We start from the raw sequence: 19,010 nt of genomic DNA on the forward strand, positions 1-19,010 counted from the left end.
TTGGATTTGTATATCTACACCTCTGTTGAGATTGCTATCATAAAACTCACAAATGATATTTTTATTGTCAAACCCAGTAACCCCTTTTTTCAGCCTTTAAAAACAAAATTTGAATGCTAGGTGTGTTGGCTCACACCTGTAATCCCAGCACTTTGGGAGGCCGAGGAGGGAGGACTGCTTGAGGCCAAGGTTTAGAAACCAGCCTGGGCAACATAGCAAGACCCCTGTCTCTACAAAAAATTTAAAAATTAGCCAGGTTTGGTGATGTGCACCTCTAGTCCCAGCTACTTGGGAGGCTGAGGCAGGAGGATTGCTTAAGCCCAGGAGTTCAAGGCTGCGGTGAAGCATAATTGCATCAGTGCACTCCAGCTTGGGCAACAGAGTGAGACCCTGTCTGTTATTTACAAAGACACTCTTTGGCATTCTGTTTTCCTTTGTCCTTGGGAACTCTTGTTACTCCTGATATCCCTCCCACCTTTCTGATGACTTCTGCTCCTTGGCTTTTATGGGTAACTCCTCTCCAGCCCACATCCCAAATGCTGGCGCTCCCTGAGGGTCCATCTTTGGTCCTCTCCTCTTCTTACTCTATGCATTTTTCCCAAGAGAGCCAATCCCCTTTCATGAATTCAGACGCCATCTTGACAGCATGAATTCCCAGACACGCACAGCAAGGTCACGTCTTCCATGAGGTTGAGTTCTAAAGTCTGAGGCTGAGGTAAAAATAGCATTTTCTCACTCTGAAATTTGTTCATTGTTTTTTGTTTTGTTTCAGCTGATGCAACAGCTGGCTCAGATTTGGAGCCGTTATGTAGAAAAACAATGTTTTTTGTTTTTGTTTTTGAGATGGAGTCTCACTCTGTTGCCAGGCTGGAGTGCAGTGGCACAGTCTCAGCTCACTGCAACCTGACTCCCTGGTTCAAGTGATTCTCCTTCCTCAGCCTCCCGAGTAGCTGTGATTACAGGCATACACCACCATGTCCAGCTAATTTTTGTATTTTTAGTAGAGACGGGGTTTCACCATGTTGGCCAGGATGGTGTCAATCTCCTGACCTCATGATCTGCTTGCCTCAGCCTCCCAAAGTGCTGGGATTACAAGCATGAGCCACCGTGCCCAGCCAAAACAATGTTTGTTTTAAAGGCTGAAATTTTACTCAGAGAGTTCACAATGTGAGAATGTACAAGAGAAATGAGGCCATTGGAGGAACAGCAGATTCACACCTCCCATTTTGTGGTCAGTTTAGACCACATAGCCATGAAGTGAAATGGGAGAAAAAAAAATTTCAGTAATTTTTCCTTTCTCTCTATGATTTATTTAGGAGCAAGCCCACACACAGTGAATTTGTGTGTTAACGATGACTCTGTTCGTCTCCACCCCATCTCTCACTGTCTACCTACTAGGCCTTTCCCATTTGGTTGTCCTGCAAGATTTCAAATTCAACATGTCCAGTATTTAATTTTTTGTCTTTACCTCCCATCCCAGTTTTAATTAGATGTAGCAAGATGTTCACTCAGTATTGTTGCTGTAACAAAGATACTCCCACATTTTAATGGCTTAACCAATAAAAACTTATTTCTCATCTCATATCCAAAGTAGGCATTCTAGGGCAGAAGATAGGGGATGAAACTGGGGCATGAGAGGTCCGCTCTGCAAAGTCGTTCAAAGGTCCAGACTGAGGACTGCCGTCTTCAATAGGTGGATTCCAAGATTGCCTTGGCATCATCCAGACAGGAGAAGGGAACGGAAAAGAGGATGCAGAAGGGCATATCTAAATTTTAGCATCACCCTTATGAAATGTACATATGCCAGCCATAAGTCTACAGTATGGGAGGGAGCATAACACCAAACTTCGGTGGACAGTTTGTCTGCCACACTCCCTTCCTCCCTGTTTCTCATCTGTTCTTCCATCAGTATTTCCTGTGTGTGTGTGTGTGTTTTTTTTCTGTAAAATGGGCCAATAATTGTACTCTCCACAGGAGTTGTTATGAAAATGGAGACAGGCTATGTGAAGCAATTAGAATGCACCTGAGTCATATGGATGCACCGGAGTGTATGAATGCTAACAGTTATTCATTAGCTGTGGGACTTCCTCAGCCACCCAGTTGTGCCAAGCTAGAAACGCTCTTCTCTCATCATCCACCTCCAATCAACAAGTCCTGCTTGTTCATTTAAAAATTCATACATCTTTACTTTTCTTTAAATGCAAGGCATAGGCCTGCAGGTCTCTGTCAAGCCACAGACACAGGTCTCTGATCCACAGGAGGGGGTTTGCTAAAGTTGTGAAGAACAAAGCCGACTTTAAGAGATACCAAGTGAAATTTAGAAGACGACAGAGGGTAAAACGGATTACTATGCCCGGAAACGCTTGGTGATACAGGATAAAAATAAATACAGCACACCCAAATACAGGATGATAGTTTGTGTAACAAACAGAGTTATCATTTATCAGATTGCTTTTGCCTGTATTGAGGGGCATATGATAGTCTGCACAGCATATGCACACGAACTGCCAAAATATGGTGTGAAGTTTGGCCTGACAAATGATGCTGCAGCGTATTGTCCTGGCCTGCTGCTGGCCCTCAGGCTCCTCAGTGGGTTTGGCATGGCCAAGATCTATGAAGGCCAAGTGGAGGTGACTGGCGATGAATACGATGTGGAAAGCATTGATGGTCGGCCAGGTGCCTTTACCTGCTATTTGGATGCAGGCCTTGGCAGAACTACCACTGGCAATAAAGTTTTTTGGCGCCCTGAAGGAAGCTGTGGATGGAGGCTTGTCTATCCCTCACAATACCAAATGATTCCCTGGTTATGATTCTGAAAACAAGGAATTTGATGCTGAAGTATACCAGAAGGACATCAGGAGCTAGACTGTTGCAGATTACATGTGCTACTTAATGGAGAAGGATGAAGATGCTTACAAGAAACAGTTCTTTCAATACCTAAAGAACAATGTAACTCCAGACATGATGGAGGAGACATACACAAAAGCTCATGCTGCTGTATGAGAGAATCCAGTCTATGAAAAGAAGCCCCAAAAAGAAGGTTTTTAAATTTTTTTTGAGACGGAGTTTCGCACTGTCACCTGGGCTGGAGTGCAATGGCGTGATCTTGGCTCACTGCAACCTCCGCCTCCCTGTGTTCAAGTGATTCTCCTACCTCAGCCTCCTGAGTAACTGGGATTTACAGGCGCCCGCCACCATGCCCAGCTAATTTTTTTGTATTTTTAGTAGAGAAGGGGTTTCCCTATATTGACCAGGCTGGTCTCAAACTCCTGACCTTGTGATCTGCCTGCCTTGACCTTCCAAAGTGCTGGGATTACAGATGTGAGCCACCACACTCGGTCAAACCAAACAATTTTCTATGAGGATTTTTCAGATACAGACAATAAACTTATTGTCAGAGAAAAAAAAGCGACTAATAGATATTTCTGATGTGGAACTTATATGGACTTTTTTTTTTTTTAAGAAAACAAAACAAGAAACCCTCTCCCTGAGGGATCCGATGTGTTTATATGGCTTCAATTGCCATCTTGAAAATGGTCACATATGACTATGGAACTGGATTGGAGCTCCCAGCTGGAAGGAATCATGAAAAGTCTTGTCCCCTCATTATTTTTAAAATTTTATTATTTTTTTTAAGACAAGGTCTCTCTCTGTTACCCAAGCTGGAGTACAGGGGCACCACCATAGCTCACGGCAACCTCAACTCCTGGGCTCAAGCGATCCTCCTGCCTCAGCCTCCTGAGTAGCTGGGATTACAGGTACATGCCACCACACCTGGCTATTTAAAAATTTTTTTTTATAGAGATGGGGTCCTGCTATTGCTGCCCAGGCTGGTCTCAAACTCCTGGATTCAAGCAATCCTCCCACCTTGGCTCTCCAAAGTGCTGGGATTACAGGCAAGAGCTACTGTGCTGGGCCTGTCCCCTCATTTTAGAACTAAGGAAACTGCAGCCCAGATAATGGGAAAGTGGGGCCTAGGACCCAGGTCTTTTGACTCCAGTCTTGCCTTCCATGATACTCAGCTGCCTTAATTAATTAACTCCACAGAAAGCCAAAACCAACCATACAACTCCTTTCCCTTCCTCCTTACAATTTTTGTTTGGTGTCTGTTAAATGGAAGTGGCTGCTGCGTGAATTTCCTCTAATCTCCTGTGGTTACCAAACCAATGAAAATTCTAGAGTACTGAGTTCTGATTCTTCTAACCTGGTTACTCTGACCCCAAGCCCAACCATAGCCCAGTCCACCTCCCTGCTTTTTATTGAGCAGCAGATGGCACTGTGTCCAAGTCTGGAAAGATGCTCTCTGTTTCCAGGGAAAGTTGGGGCAAATGCACTCAAGCTTCCTGCTAAACACTCCTCTAATTTTGGTGAGGCACTCACCCTCCTCCTTCCAGGCTTTAGTGTGATCTGTGTGCTAAAAGGCACAAGTAACACTGTCAGTATGTGTGTGATGTGTGTGGTTTCAGATGTGTGGGCTCAGACTGCTAGTCTGCCATGGAACTTGCTTCCTGTCCTTCCTGGGCACACAGCTGGACTACATTTCTTGGTTTCCAGCAGAGTTAGATTTGGCCATATGTCCAAGTTGTGGCCAATAAAATGCAAAAGGAAGTGATGTGTGCCATTTCTAGGCCCCATCTGTAAACTCACATGCTCTTTGCCCTCCACTAGCTGATGTCAGTGCCCAACATGACTTTGAGTCATGGGCTGAAGATGGTGGCATTGTGACCGCCCTGGGCCCCTGAATGACTGCATGGAGCCAAGTTCCTGAATTGACTTGGATCTACGTTGGGCTGTTACACAAGCTTAGAATTAAACTGTAATTGGCGAAGCCACTGAAATGTTTTGCAGTAATTTCCCTACCACCACTGCTACACAGATTAACTGATGAAACCCTAAGGTCCTATGTGATATTCCTGTAGAAAATATGGGAAGTATCCATGTTTCTGCACAATAGGGATTTCTTTCTCCATATTAGACTCCAAACAGGTTTTCTGTCAAAAGGGGTTGTAAAGACCTCCCCACCCCAATTGTTTTAGCAAGCAAAGGACGTGATCTGCAGACTCAAAGGCAGGCAGCTAGCAAGGAGAAAGCACAGTAGCTTAGGAAAAAGAGAGACTGTAGCATGTGGTCAAACTTGTTTATGAGTGAAGCAGGTAACCAGGAATTTGCTAAGCATTTTGGAGTGAATTAAATCCTTCATGAAGATAAAGGTACTGTAATAAGAACTATTCAGATTGGAAGAGTGTCTTTAAAGCTAACCACCAACAATTTCTCACCTCTCTGTACACACATGTTTCTCTTACATCAAGAGGTGGATTCTGCCTGTAATCTCAGCACTTTGGGAGGCTGAGCCAGGAGGATTGCTTCAGCCTAGGAATTTGAGACCAGCCTAGGCAACATAGCCCTGTCTCTACAATTTTTTTTTTTTTTAATTAACCAGGTGTGGTGGTGCACGCCTGTAGTCCCATCTACTCAGGAGGCTGAGATGAGATCACTTTGAGCCCAGGAGTCTGAAGCTGCAGTGAGCTATGATCATACCTCTGCACTCTAGCCTGGGTGAGAGAGTGAGACTCTGTCTCAAAAAAAAAAAAAAAAAAAAAAAGAAAACGAAGTGGATTCTGTTCCCCCCAGCCTTGAATGTGGGCTTGAATGTGACTTGCTTTTGCTAACACAATGCAGCTGAAATAGTGCTGTGTCAGTTCTGGGCGCAGGCAGCTTCCACTCTCTTGAAATCCAGTTGCCTTGCCGAGAGGAAGTCCCTATACCCTGTGGAGGAAGAGAGGCCTTGATGGAGAGAACCCAGTGGCCTCAGCCAAAGGCCAGCACCAACTGCTTGCACCTTCTAGGCTCCTCCTGAAATCCCATAAAAGGGACCCTCCTATCTTCACACTTAGATGAGCAGCTACATACACAACTTCTGCAGAAGGAACCCAGGAGAGGAGTCCTTGGTCATCCCTAGTGCCATGGCATGATCGTGGGTTCCAGGCCATTTCTGCATTGTCCTGTCCAGGTAGAAGTGCTTGGTCTGGAAGTTAGCTCCTTTTCTGGTTCAGAACTGTCCCCACAATCTGTTGCCTTTATCACAATGCTCCCACCCTCCATGCTCCTTCCCTTCACTTCTGGGTCTGGGACACTGATTCTCATCTGTCCCAGGTACACCACACCCAGCCCTCCTGCCCCACTCTCGAGCAGTCTGCCCCCTCTTCTACCCCAGCCTTGCCCCAGCTGAACTCCACTTGGTTGCAGCTGCATGCATAACCACAATCCACGCCACATGAGGCAGAGCTGTTGATCTGAGGTCAGTGCACCCACAGAATCATAACAAATAATAACTCCTTGGCTGGGCGCAGTGGCTCATGCCTGTAATCCCAGCACTTTAGGAAGCTGAGGCGGGCGGATCACCCACCTGAGGTCAGGAGGTTGAGATCAGCCTGGCCAACATGGCAAAACCCCGTCTGTACTAAAAATACAAAAATTAGCCAGGTGTGGTGGCACATGCCTGTAATCCCAGCTACTCGGGAGGCTGAGGCAAGAGAATCACTTGAACCAGGAGGCGGAGGTTGCAGTGAGCCGAGATCCCACCACTGCCCTCCAGCCTGGGCAACAAGAGCGAAACTCTGGCTCAAAAAAGAGAGGAGGGGAGAGGAGGGGAGACGAGGGGAGAGCCATGTTACCTGACTCGGGTTCCAGGGCTGAACTTTTCCCCTCGGCATAATGAATTTGAAAGGTCCTGAACTTTCCTTTTCTGTAGACACCTAGGACTGAGTCTGTTAGGCCGGGGGACCCAGAGATCATCGAGATGCAATTCCTGCCATCATGGAGCTCGTAGTCAAGCAGAGGGAGACAGAAATGCAAACAAACAGTGAGTTTTTAGAATTGCTAGTGAGTGGGGGACAAAAAAAAAAAATGGAAGCAATCCTCTTTGAAAAGCTGAAGCTGAGTTGGGAAGATGAGTAGGATAGGATGAACGGCTGAGGGGATTGCAGAGGAGGAGCAGAACTATTCCAGGCACAGGCAGCTCATGCACAAAGGCAGCCCAAAGTGGCCTGATGTGCTGATTGGAGGGAACACAGATAGTTTGCAATAGCTGCGCTTGAGAGGAGGCAGACTAGGTGACCCCTGCCGAGTTTCTTCTTCTTTTTTTTTTTTTTTTTTGAGACAGAGTCTCTCTCTCTGTCACCCAGGCTGAAGTGCAGCAACCCAATCACAGCTCACTGCAAACTGTGCCTCCCAGGTTTAAGCGATTCCCCTTCCTCAGCCTCCCGAGTAGCTGGGATTACAGGTGTGCACCACCACGCCTGGCTAATTTTTGTATTTTTAGAAGAGACGGGCTTTCGTCATGTTGGCCAGGCTGGTCTTGAACTCCTGACCTCGAGAGATCTCACCTTAGCCTCACTAAGTGCTGGGATTGTTTCCTCATTCTTAACGTGCACGTCTCACTACTGCCTGGTGATGCTCTGTGCCACATGGTGCCAGATGACACTGAAGTTGTGTACCTTCTCCCCCGCCCACATGGCTTAACAGAGTCAAATGAGGCAGCTCCCATTTTGGGGTGAGCAGTGTACAAATGGAGCATCAGGCTCAGGTTTTAAGTGACAGATGAAACAAGTGTGCCCTCCAAGGCTGATCAACATTCCTTACTTGGAGAACTGGTTGTCTTTTGTATCACCTCTGGTTTTCATAAGAAGCTTGAATTTGAGTTATTTGTACTTTTTATTTTATTATTTTAGAGATGGAGTCTCACTCTGTTGCCCAGGTTGGAGTGCAGTGGTGTGATCCTAGCTCCCTACAGCCTCAAACTCCTGGGCTTGAGCAATCCTCCTGAGTGGCTGGGACTATAGGTGCATGCCACCACACTTGGCTACATTTTAAATATTTTTGTAGAGATGGGGGTCTCACTATATTGCCTAGGCTGGTCTTGAACTCCCGGCCTCAAATGATCTTCCCACCTCAGCATTCCAAAGTGTTGGGATTACGGGCATGAGCCACTAAGCCCAACTTCTTTGCACTTTTATTACCTAAGTCAATGGTTGTTACATGTTTTCATCTTCCTAATTTTAACCTTCCTGCCTACAAGAACAAAAACAAAAAAGATTATTCTACCTTCAGTCTTTTTAGTTGTTTGCATTAGAGGAAGGAAAAATGATTTTTCTTATTCCTCTGTGGTTGGAGAGGAAAAATCCTTTTTCCTACCCCACCTCCTTCTTTTTGGGACCAGAAGTATCCAAAACTGGATGTGTAAGAAGATCCACTGGAAGGCAGGAAAAAAACATTGGAACTTCTAGTTGTGTGTGTGTGTGTGTGTGTGTGTGTGTGTTTGAGACAGAGTCTCACTCTATTGCCCAGGCTGGAGTGCAGTGGTGCAATCACAGCTCACTGCAACCTCTGCTTCTCGGGTTCAAACGATTCTTCTGCCTCAGCCTCAGGTCATGAGCTGGGATTACCGGCATGCACCACCACACCTGACTAATTTTGTATTTTTAGTAGAGACAAGGTTTCACCATGTTGGCCAGGCTGGTCTCGAACTCCTGGCTTCAAGTGATCCGCCTGCCTCGGCCTCCCAAAGTGCTGGGATTATAGGCGTGAGCCACCATGCCCAGGATGCACCCTCCATGCCCCTTCCCTTCACTCCTGGGTCTGGGACACTGATTCTCACCTGTCCCAGGCACACCACCCCCCAGCCCTCCTGCCCCACTCTCTAGCAGTCTGCCTCCCCTTCTACCCCAACCTTGCCCCAGACTTTAGATATTACCGAGCCTTGGTAACATCTGAAATCTCTCCTTAATACACCAGTGTCCCACCGGGGGACAGTGTTACTCTGATTTTGAAAGAAGAGTAATTATACTCTTCTGTTACAATAGTAATAGTAGTGACAGCTGCCATCATACCTGCCAGGTACCCTGCACTTGATGTGGTAATCTTCAATGTGCACGGTAACTTTAAGGTGAGTGACACTTTAGAAATGAAACAATTGAAGCTGACAGTTGAAGCCCAAAATCTGAGCTGGGATTTGCACACTAATGACCCACCTGCCACCAAAGCCTCAATCTTCCTGCCGTACCTCATTGCTTTTCTGACCACCCCTGCAGGACCTAGGTTGGTGGGTGTTAGCTTATGCTAAACCAGCGCTGGAGTGGCCTTGCTGGGTGAGAAGTAATCCCTCTTCCTCCCCACTAATTTGCAGGCTGTGACCAAAACAAATAAGATAAAATAGAGTAAGTTGGTTGGAAACACTCGAGGTTACTTTGGGGGCAGAATCTGAATAATAACTCAGATGAATCCCAAAGGATTAGAGCTTTGTCTAATCTGCTGATGATGTCTGGATACAGAGCTCACACCTGTGATCCCAACACTTTGAGAAGCTAAGGTGGAAGGATGACTGGAGACCAGAAGTTTGAGACCAGCCTGGGCAACATAGTGAGACCTGGTCTCTACAAAAAAAAATTTTAAAAATCAGCTGGGTGTGGTGGAGTGCACCTGTAGTCTCAGCTACTCAGGAGGCCGGGGTGGGAGGATCACTTGAGCCCAGGAGGTTGAGGCTGCAGTGAGCTGTGATCTCACCACTGCACTCCAGCCTGGGTTACAGTGAGACCTCATCTGTATTAAAATTAAAAAAATAAACTAAAACATAATGATAAAGAATAAATACAGGCCGGGTGCGGTGGCTCATGCCTGTAATCTCAGCACTTTGGGAGGCCAAGGCGGGTGGATCCCAAAGTCAGGAGTCCAAGACCAGCCTGGCCAACATGGTGAAACCCTGTCTCTACTAAAAATACAAAAATTAGCTGGGCATGGTGGTGTGTTCCTGTAATCCCAGCTACTCAGGAGGCTGAGGTAGGAGGATTGCTTGAACCCGGGAGGCGGAGGTTGCAGTGAGCCGAGATCGCGCCACTGCACTCCGGCCTGGGCTACAGAGCGAGACTCCTTCTCGAAAAAAGAAAAAAAGAATAAATAATCCCATGATGACTATTATCAGTTTTCTCTAAGTCTAGGCCCAGCCTTGGCCCACGGCCTCAGCCCTTAGATTGATATGGCTTATTTAGGCATTTAAACGTTGACACCTGCCTCCTGCTGTTTAATTCCCTGCAGTCTGACAGATTCACCAACTACCAAAGAGAATGCCCGCCTTCCTTGTGCTGTGTGTAAATGAGGCTTCCATCAGCACAGACACACACAGGCTGCAAATGGACCAGCCCTGCCCCCAATTCCACACCCATGGCCACAGCAGAGAAAGCTGTGTCCCCCTTCCCCGGCCCTCACACCCAGGTTAATATCTGGGCTCTCACCCTCAGCCTCACATCCGGGTTATCACCTGGGCTCATTTCATTTTTTCACTTTTTGGGTTTGCAGATGCCCCCCCAGCGGGATCAAAATGACAGATTTATGTCGCACTGTGGGTTTGGATCAGAAAGCACCCTTGAGCAACACTTCGATTCCGTGTTTCTTCCCGTCCTCAGCTACTTCTTGGAAGAGCAGTGGAGAGAAAAATATTGTTTCTTTTTCTTGGGAAATTGGCAGAGGCATGCCGAAGAAATCAGCCACAGCTGTTCTCCACACCTGGCTACGTTTTTAATAAGCGCTTCACGCACCCACCCTCCAGAAAGGGTGGTCTGTGGTGCCTATGGTGGTATCTCTCCGGGGCGCTTCTGGGCAGCTTTCTCTGTGACCCGGAGAGCGAAGAGTCTATTTCCATCACATTTCAGCTGCCAAACTCCCCTTGAAATGTAAGTAAGCCATTTGATTTCTGCTGCCTTTGTTTTCCCATAAAAGGGCATTTTTAAAAAATGTAATTCTCCAAGAAATCTCTAGTTGTTTTGAAATAAAAAGCTAGTTTTCACTCTTGATCTCATTTCTTCCAGCTGTTCTCTGGTTTGCCCTGCTTGGTTTGTGGAGCCTTATACAAATTCATTAGTGCTTTTCCAGCTACACAGGTTGGAACTGAGGTTTCCAAAGAGCAAAATGCATTTTGGCTGAAGCAGAGCCAGGAGTCCATGTTGTTTGCATTGGCGTCATCCAATTCACTTGTTCTGAATAGGGGAATAAAGTTAATATTTATTCCCTTCATGATTCTTGTATTTCAAGAAAAAAAAAAAAAAAGGTGCTCTACAGGCTCTCTTTTTTCTTCCCCAGCAGGTATTGATTTGTTTGAATTTTGAGCTGCAATCAAGGATGGAGAATCTAAGTGATCTCCTTGCTCACCAAATATTTGAGTTGTGCGTAGAATATTGACTAATCTCTAATGTGCAGTCTTGATGAAAAGGGAAGAGATAGCGGGGGCTCGTTATTGCGTCTCTTCAGTGGATTAGAGAGATTAGATGCCTAAGATGTCCCAAAGCCTGCATCGAGTCAGGTGACCTGATCCTCATTCCCATGCAATACACAACTTAGGAGGCCTCTCTCTCCAACTGTGACACTTGAAATTTGTATGCTCATCTTCATCTTGACTATGTAGCCAACTCTTGGTGTTGTGCAATGAAAAACGGAAAATTTAAGCCAGATGATTAAAAAAAAAGACCACGTGACTCGGAGTATAATGAAAGACAGGCAAATGTTTTCAGATACAATCTCCTTCTCTCTCAGACACACTCCTCACTGTTAAATATTTGGATTTTTTACTTTACTCTGCATCTAATTTTAATCCCTTCTCAGCTGGCACATACTATCGATGGCCAGGGCCCCACAGGGACAGCTAGCGACGTGCCAAGTCGACTCTTCTGGCTGTGGATGTAACACTTAGGAAACACCTTCAAGTTCCTGTCTGCAGTGGGTGCTGCCCAAAATCCGTATCATAGAAACCTCCCAATTATATGAGCGCCTCCATCTAAAAGTGAATGGCATCAATAGGAAAGTAGCATTTTCTGCATAGGTAACAGAATCCATAAAGTGCAAGTGTAAAAGGAAAATAAAAACTTGGGACCCTGTCCGGGTGCCGTGGCTCACATCTGTAATCCCAGCACTTTGGGAGGCCAAGGCGGGCAGAAAGTTCAAGACCATCCTGGCCAACATGGTGAAACCCCGTCTCTACTGAAAATACAAAAAAATTAGCCAGGCGTGGTGGTGCGTGCCTGTAGTCCCTGCTACTCGGGAGGCTGAGGCTGGAGAATTGCTTGAACCGGGGAGGCAGAGGCTGCAGTGAGCTGAGATGGCACCACTGCACTCCAGCCTGGCAACAGAGCAAGACTCTGTCAAAAAAAAAAAAAAGAAAAAAAAAATTGGGACCTCAATTCACTCTGCCAAAAGAAAAAAAATTAAGCTGAAAGCGCAGTCATGCAAGAAGCTACCTTTTCTTTTGTTCCTAAGATAGCTATGGATAAAATATTAAACATCCCCGCAGATAGTTACTCTTAGTTCACCTTACAGTGTGCGCGAGGTGAGTACATAATTGACCATTCCCCTGCTTGCTGCTTTTTTTTCTTGCAATGTGTGGATTCGGCCATGTGACCATAACCTCCCTCTTTTCCCTCCAGCCTGCTTTTCCCCTTTAAGCCCTCAAAATCATCTTTGGAGAAAGGCACAGACCACAGACTGTTTCTGGGACTCCATGTTTATTTCTTCTGGGCACGTCCCTAACCTTGACAAAATAAACTTCTAAGTTGATTGAGACCTGTCTCAGATCCTTTTTGGTTCACACAAGAAAACAAACCGATCTCAGGTCTTAGTCCCTCTGGAGAGCTTTTAGAGAGGCCCATGGCTAATAGGACTCACCCAGGTCTCACAGGGAGGACACGGATGGAGAGCCAGCTTGCAGTTCCCAGGATCACACCGGGCTCCGGAGCAGATCACTGAAGTCTCTTTATATGTACCCAGGCATTCTGTGGGAAAGAAGGAGGCGGGAGGGGAGAGCCAGGTTAGTTGGGGAAATTTTGCATTACCCAAAATTAAGCAGGTTTCTTTGGTCTTCGGTATGCAGATTTTATTGTGAATCTGTAAGAGGCAGAAAGAATAGAAAGTTTTCCCCGAACTTTTTTGTCCTGAGAATCCCTTTCTCCTAACGTTCCAAAGGGCACTGTGATCCACAAAGCCCGGGCTGGAGAGAGCCACCCGGAGATGTCAAGGAAGCCCCAGCTGCCGGTCCCCAGATCCGTGGAGACTCACCTACCAGTTTAATGGGGACATTCCAAACCCATGGGCTTCAAATTTGGCTACCCTCATCTTCAGGGTCACAAGAGGACTTTCTAAGGCAACACAGGTACATGGTTTTTGTTCTTTTTAAATTCTAGGTCCACAATTTCCATGCACTCTCTCCTGTAATTGTTCTGGTGAGAACTGAATGGCGATGAGCCATTGCTGCTGAATGGAGCCTCTCCGTTCTGTCTCGTCTTTCGTAACAGCTGCTTCATAAATGCAAGACATCCCTCACTCTCTCTCATCTTACTAGGGTGCATTGCCCCAGGGTGGACAGATATCTGGGTTGCCAGACAAATTGCTGGATTGGCTTCTTTTTTTTTTAGAAAGTGAGTGATTCTATTGACTAATAAATCTTTTTGCAGATGAGATGATTTCTAATTCTTGGCTTTCATGAAATTTGAGAGGAGACCTAATTGAGTTGTCAGAATTAGATCATTGCATATTTTTGATGATAGATCACTGTATCTGAAGGAGCTTGAGTAATAATTGATATTGCTATGATAAAATTGCTTCCACTCTTGTCTACTTCTTCTTCTTCTTTTTTTTTTTGAGACGGAGTTTCACTCTTGTTGCTCAGGTTGGAGCGCGATGGCCCGGTCTCAGCTCACTGCAACCTCCACCTCCCGGGTTCAAGCAATTCTCCTGCCTCAACCTCCTGAGTAGCTGGGATTACAGGCATGCCCCACCACACCTGGCTAATTTTTTTGTATTTTTAGTAGAGATGGGGTTTCACCATGTTGCCCAGGCTGGTCTCAAACTCCTGACGTCAGGTGATCCACCCACCTCGGCCTCCTAAAGTGCTGGGATTACAGGTATGAGCCACCACTTCTGGTCTTTTTTTTTTTTTTTTTTTTTTTTTTTTCTTTTTTTGAGACAGGTTCTTGCTCTGTTGCCCAGGCTGGAATGTAGTGATGTGATCACAGCTCACTGAAACCTCAAACTCCTGGGCTCAAGGGATCCTCCCAACTCAGCCTCCCTAGCAACTGGTACGACAGGTGTGAGTCATCATGCCCGGCTAATGTTTTTATTTGTTGTAGAGATGAGGTCTCACTATGTTGCCCAAGCTGGTCTCTAACTCCTGGGCTCAAGCAATCCTCCTGCCTTGGCCTCCCAAGGTGCTGGGATTACAGGAATGAGCAACCATGCCCAGCTTATGTACTTCTTTTTTTATTTTGTTTTGTTTTGTTTTGGAGATGGAGTCTCACTCTATCACCCAGGCTGGAGTCCAGTGGCACGATCTCAGCTTACTGCAGTCTCTGCCTCCTGGGGTTCAAGTGATTCTCCTGCTTCAGCCTCCTGAGTAGCTGGGATTGCAGGTGCATGCCACCACACCCAGCTTATTTTTGTATTTTTAGTAGAGATGGGGTTTCACCATCTCGGCCTGGCTGGTCTTGAACTCTTGACCTCATGATCCCCCTGCCTCGGCCTCCCAAACTGTTGGGATTACAGGCGTGAGCCACTGCTCCTGGCTGCTTATATACTTCTTTATATGAAAAAAGTTTTATAGTGCTTACAATAGCAGTAGCAACAATAATTGTAAAATGAGAAAAATGTTGATGAGGACCCTGCCTATTTTAGTAAGAAGTGGAATGAAGAATAGTTTTCCCAATAAAATTCTAATTTTTATGTTGTATATATATTTTGTTTGTTTGTTTTTGAGGCAGAGTCTTGCTCTGTCACCCAGGCTGGAGTGCAGTGGCGTGATCTTGGCTCACTGCAACCTCCGCCTCCCGGGTTCAAGCGATTCTCCTGCCTCAGCCTCCCGAGTAGCCGGGATTACAGGTGCATGCCACCACACCCAGCTAATTTTTTGTATTTTTAGTAGAGATGGGGTTTCACTTTGTTAGCCAGGATGGTGCCCTTGTGATCCACCTGCTTCGATCTCGCAAAGTGCTGCGATTGCAGGCATGAGCCACTGCGCGTGGCCAATAATTTTTTAAAAATATATATGTTATTTTGATAAGTTGCATATTAACAGTACCTATACTGGTAATTCAGTCCAGAGAGATTTCTTTGATACCTGGAGCCATATGGTCACAGAAAATTTTAAAAATTAATTTCAATTTATATGCATGCTTTTGTCATAGATAATTATGAGTGGTCAATAAAAGAATTTCTGGCATTGAATATATCACATTAACATAATATAATGTAGGGAAAGTAGAATGGAAATACAAGTTTAAGCAGTAAATGGAGTACTTTTTTGCCTGTTAAAGATGAGCTTGTTCATGTATGTTTAAATGGAATTATATTTGATATGAAATTGATATGGCATTTAGATTCCACGGGAAACATTTTTAGAAGTCATGTAAGAGCTTTCCTTTTAAATCATTGATGACACAAACAAATGGAAAAACTTCCCATGCTCATGAATTGGAAGAATCAATATGTTAAATGGCCATACTGCCCAAAGCAATCTACCGATTCAACCCTATTTCTATTAAACTGCCAATGTCATTTTTTTTTTCACAGAATTAGAGGAAAAAACTATTCTAAAATTTGTATGGAACCAAAAAAGAGACATCACATTATTAGACTTCAAACTCTACTATAAAGCTGCACGGTACGGGTAGATAAACAAACACATAGACCGATGGAACAGAATAGATAACCCAGAAATAAGGCCACACACCTGCAGCCGGCTGATCTTCAACAAAGTCAACACAAATAAGCAATGGGGAAAGGACTGCTTATTCAATAAATGGTGCCGGGATAGCTGGCTGTCCACATGCAGAAGAGTGAAACTGGATCCTTACCTTTCATGTAGAAAAATTAACTCAAGATGGATTAAAGATTTAAATGTAAGACCTTAAATGAAAAATCCTAGAAGAAAACCTAGGAAACACCGTTCTGGACATTGGTCTTAGAAAATAATTTATGACAAAGTCCTCAAAAGCAATTGCAACAAAACCAAAAATTGACAAGTGGAATCCAATTAAAGGACTTCTGCAAAGCCAAAGAAACTATTAACATAGTAAACAGACAACCTACTTAATGGGAGGATATTCACAAACTATGCATCTGACAAAGGCCTAATATCCAGAATCTATAAGGAACTTAATTCAACAAGCAAGAGACAATAATCTTATTAAAATCGGGCAAAAGACATGGGCAGACACTTCTCAAAAGAAGCTGTACAAATGACCAACAAACACATGAAAAAATGGTCAACATCACTAATCATCAGAGAAATGCAAATCAAAACTACAATGAGATACCATCTCACACCAGTCAGAATGGCTATTATTAAAAAGTCAAAAAACAACAGATGCTAGTGAGACTTCAGAGAAAAGGGAATGCTTATTTACTGTTGATGAGGATGTAAATTAGTTCAGCTGTGGTGGAAAGCAGTTTGGAGAGTTCTCAAATGACTTAAAATAGAACTATCATTCAACCCAACAATCCCATTACTGAGTATATATCCAAAAGAAAATAAATCATTCCACCAAAAGGATACCTGCAATCATATGTTAATCACAGCAATATTCATAATAGCAAAGACATGGAATCAACCTAAGTACCCATCAGTGCTGTACTGGATAAATAAAATGTGGTGCATATGCACCAGGGAATACTACACAGCCAGGAAAAAGAATGAAAGCATGTCCTTTGCAGCAACATGGGTGGAGATCTTTATGTCTTTATCCTTGTGTCTTTTTAATTTTAATTTTTTTCTTATACTTTAAGTTCTAGGGTACATGTGCACAACGTGCAGGTTTGTTACATATGTATACATGTGCCATGTTGGTGTGCTGCACCCATTAACTCGTCATTTACATTAGGTGTATCTCCTAATGCTATCCCTCCCCCCAACCCCTCCCCACAATGGGACCCAGTGTGTGATGATCCCCTTCCTGTGTCCAAGTGATCTCATTGTTCTCACCTATGAGTGAGAACATGCGGTGTTTGATTTTCTGTTCTTGAGATAGTTTGCTGAGAATGATGGTTTCCAGCTGCATCCATGTCCCTACAAAGGACATGAACTCATCTGTTTTATGGCTGCATAGTATTCCATGGTGTATATGTGCCACATTTTCTTAATCCAGTCTGTCACTGATGGACATTTGGGTTGATTCCAAGTCTTTGCTATTGTGAACAGTGCCACAATAAACATACGTGTGCATGTATCTTTATAGCAGCATGACTTATAATCCTTTGGGTATATCCCCAGTAATGGGATGGCTGGGTCAAATGGTATTTCTAGTTCTAGATCCTTGAGGAATCGTCACACTGTTTTCCACAATGGTTGAACTAGTTTACAGTCCCACCAAACAGTGTAAAAGTGTTCCTATTTCTCCACATCCTCTCCAGCACCTGTTGTTTCCTGATTTTTCAATGATTACCATTCTAACTGGTGTGAGATGGTATCTCATTGTGGTTTTGATTTGCATTTCTCTGATGACGAGTGATGATGAGCGTTTTTTCATGTGTCTGTTGGCTGTATGAATGTCTTCTTTTGAGAAGTGTCTGTTCATATCTTTTGCCCACTTTTTAATGGGGTTGTTTTTTTTCTTGTAAATTTGATTGAGTTCTTAATAGGTTCTGGATATTAGCCCTTTGTCAGATAAGTAGATTGCAAAAATTTTCTCCCATTCTGTAGGCTGCCTGTTTACTCTGATGGTAGTTTTTTTTTGCTGTGCAGAAGCTCTTTAGTTTAATTAGAACCCATTTGTCAATTTTGGTTTTTGTTGCCGTTGCTTTTGGTGTTTTAGACATGAAGTCCTTGCCCATGCCTATGTCCTGAATGGTATTACCTAGGTTTTCTTCTAGGGTTTTTATGGTTTTAGGTCTAACATTTAAGTCTCTAATCCATCTTGAATTAATTTTCATATAAGGAATAAGGAAAGGATCCAGTTTCAGCTTTCTACTTATGGCTAGCTGCTTTTCCCAGCACCATTTATTAAATAGGGAATTCTTTCCCCATTTCTTGTTTTTGTCAGGTTTGTCAAAGATCAGATGGCTGTAGATATGTGGTATTATTTCTGAGGGTTCTGTTCTGTTCCATTGGTCTATATCTCTGTTTTGGTACCAGTACCATGCTGTTTTGGTTACTGTAGCCTTGTCGTATAGTTTGAAGTCAGGTAGTGTGATGTCTCCAGATTTGTTCTTTTTGCTTAGGATTGTCTTGGCAATGCAGGGTCTTTTTTGGTTCCATATGAACTTTAAATAAGTTTTTTCCAATTCTGTGAAGAAAGTCATTGGTAGCTTGAAGGGGATGGCATTGAATCTATAAATTACCTTGGGCAGTATGGCCATTTTCACAATATTGATTCTTCCTATCCATGAGCATGGAATGTTCTTCCGTTTGTGTCCTCTTTTATTTCGTTGAGCAGTGGTTTGTAGTTCTCCTTGAAGAGGTCCTTCACATCCCTTGTAAGTTGGATTCCTAGGTATTTTATTCTCTTTGAAGCAATTGTGAATGTGAGTTCACTCATGATTTGGCTCTGTTTGTCTGTTACTGGTATACAAGAATGCTTGTGATTTTTGCACATTGATTTTTATCCAGAGACTTTGCTGAAGTTGCTTATCAGCTTAAGGAGATTTTGGGCTGAGACAATGGGGTTTTCTAACTATACCATCATGTCATCTGCAAACAGGGACAATTTGACTTCTTATTTTCCTAACTGAATACCCTTTATTTCTTTCTCTTGCCTGATTTCCCTGGCCAGAACTTCCAACACTATGTTGAATAGGAATGGTGAGAGAGGGAATCCCTGTCTCATGCCAGTTTTCAAAGGGAATGCTTCCAGTTTTTGCCCATTCAGTGTGATATTGGCTGTGGGTTTGTCATAAATGCTCTTATTATTTTGAGATACGTTCCATCAATACCGAATTTATTGAGAATTTTTAGCACGAAGGGCTGTTGAATTTTGTCAAAGGCC

General features: G+C 44.2%; 1 pseudogene; it reads left to right on the top strand.

The window, feature by feature from the left end:
- Window positions 1-1,352: 1,352 nt before the first annotated feature.
- LOC117082796 lies at window positions 1,353-10,728 on the top strand (annotated as a pseudogene).
- The last annotated feature ends 8,282 nt before the right edge of the window (window positions 10,729-19,010 follow it).

This window comes from Trachypithecus francoisi, unplaced genomic scaffold, assembly GCF_009764315.1.
Source record: "Trachypithecus francoisi isolate TF-2019V2 unplaced genomic scaffold, Tfra_2.0 Lachesis_group9, whole genome shotgun sequence".
NCBI classification, from domain to species: Eukaryota; Metazoa; Chordata; class Mammalia; order Primates; family Cercopithecidae; genus Trachypithecus; species Trachypithecus francoisi.